General features: G+C 50.6%; 1 protein-coding gene across 1 annotated transcript in view; it reads right to left on the reverse strand.

The window, feature by feature from the left end:
* IFFO2 (intermediate filament family orphan 2) overlaps positions 1 to 2,061 on the reverse strand; it is a 55,554-nt gene that overhangs the window by 807 nt on the left and 52,686 nt on the right.

Consider the following 2,061-nt stretch of genomic DNA (forward strand, 5'->3'; position numbering starts at 1 on the left):
TCAGTGAGTATAAACCCCCCTTCCCCTTGACGCTAAACCCAGCTGGCAGACAAAGAGCAGCAGTGGGGTGGGATGGGACTTCAGGACAGAAAGTCCGCCCGGATGGGGCTAAAAATAATGTAGATGTGAAAATGTCCACGAAGGAGTCTATGGGCGGAGGGTGCCTTTTCCTCGTTGCTTTGATGGCTTGGCAGGAGGAATGGTGAGGGGTTTGCCCGAGACTAACACACAGCCCACCCCGAGCCTGGAAGTCTTCCACTCATTTCTCAGCTCTCTCCCAAATACAGCTGACTTGGCAATGGATCTTGGCAGACCAGAGTCGGAGCAACTAATCAGAGCCCACTCTCTGAAGCAGACCTTGTCCCCCACCCAGCACCCCCTTTCCCCTCCCACCACCCTACTCCGTTCTGAATTCCCCACTGCCCACCCACTACCACAAATGCCCATCCCCTGGCCTTCCAATGACCAAGGAGCTGGGGGATCAAGGGATAGAGAAATGGGGTGAGGGGTGACCTTTGCGCTGCTGAAGCCACCCATGGGTATGGATGAGCAGGTGGTGAGGATGAGGAGAAAAGGTGAGGGGTACTGTTATATTAAATCCAGCAGCAACATGCATCTCGTCCACAGAAAAATGCTGGGCTACCATAACTGCCTACCCTAGATTTTAAAAAAACCTTTCCTTTCATAAAAATAGATGAGAGTCTCTTGCTTTATAAATAGATTACATTTAGCTTAAGTTATACCTTATATGACCCCCTGCCCCACACCCTCTCCCCCATCCCAAGCCAAAGTGGTTTGATTCGCCAGGTCATCTGAGCTCCATCTATGGAGCTAAGTCCATGATGGACAGGCCAGTCAGAGACCTCTAGACATATTGCCACAAGAAAACAAAATGTGTTGACTTGTCAATCATTTTTTTCCCTGTTCAGAAGCTCAGAAATGTGTGTGTGTGTGTGTGTGTGTGTGTGTGTTCCACAATCAGGGAGCCCAAAGGAAGCTACTCTCCCTGCCCCTCCCCAATCCTCTCTTTTTATAAAACCCCCCAAAATAGGAGAGCAAAAGAGGGCAGCACAGGAGAACCCATCTGAGAACAATTCTGAAATACCAATGTCAATATGACACTGGGCTAAGACATAGAAAACCAAAATAAAGTATTTACATCTTTACAAAGGACGGGCCAGTTGGTCCTAACTGGACCTGGTGCTGCCCCAGCGAGCGTTGGGGTCTTTCTTGGCAAGCTGTGAGCCCATGGCAAAGGGGGCAAGCGGGGCCCACTGGCAACGAACTCAAAAAAGAACTTGGTGGGGAGGGAGGCAGCCAGGCCAAAGCCCAGGACCACACCCGCGAGGCAGGTCACTAACACTCTTGCTGTCCCCCCATCCACCAGCCCCAAATCCTTGCTCCCCAGGGAGAGCAGCTATTGAAAACCAGCAGGACGGATCTTTCTGGCCAGCATCTGACCCTGGCTCCTGCCACTTCCATACTTCCTAGATAAATTCAGAGTACCCTAGTCCCCAAAGACAAATATCCTATGTATACAAGGGGGGAAGAAAAAATAACACCACTGGACAGCGATCACCACAGTAACCTTAGTTACCCCTAAATACTTCTATTGTTGCCTTACTGTCGTAACTCTAACCATCACCCTCCCACCACCCCGAGGCAGGCTTCCATTCTGCCCACCTGCCCACAGCACTCCTCAATGCCTCCCTCACCCTGGGCAGAGGAGGCCCAGGGGCGGGGGGCCGGTTTCCCACCCTCCCAGAAACGGAAAATCTTTTCAGCAGCTGAGGTCCAAGCCCAACTGGGTCTGATAACCTTTGGTTAAAATAAAAATAAAACAACAATAACAATAACGACAATAATAATCTGTTTGAACCCTGTAACCTTTAGAACAAGGGTCAGTGAGAAGGAGAGGAAGTGGGTGATCTCTCCTCCGAAACCTCGTCCCTTCACGTACCTAACGAGGGACTATCTGGCTGAGAGATGCTGGGAATGGAAGACGTTCAGCCAGACTTTTACAGGGAACCAGCAGGGGGTTCCCCCACGAAAACAAAACAA

The sequence above is a fragment of the Bison bison genome, unplaced genomic scaffold, assembly GCF_000754665.1.
Source record: "Bison bison bison isolate TAMUID 2011002044 unplaced genomic scaffold, Bison_UMD1.0 scf7180017864516, whole genome shotgun sequence".
Taxonomy (NCBI): Eukaryota; Metazoa; Chordata; class Mammalia; order Artiodactyla; family Bovidae; genus Bison; species Bison bison.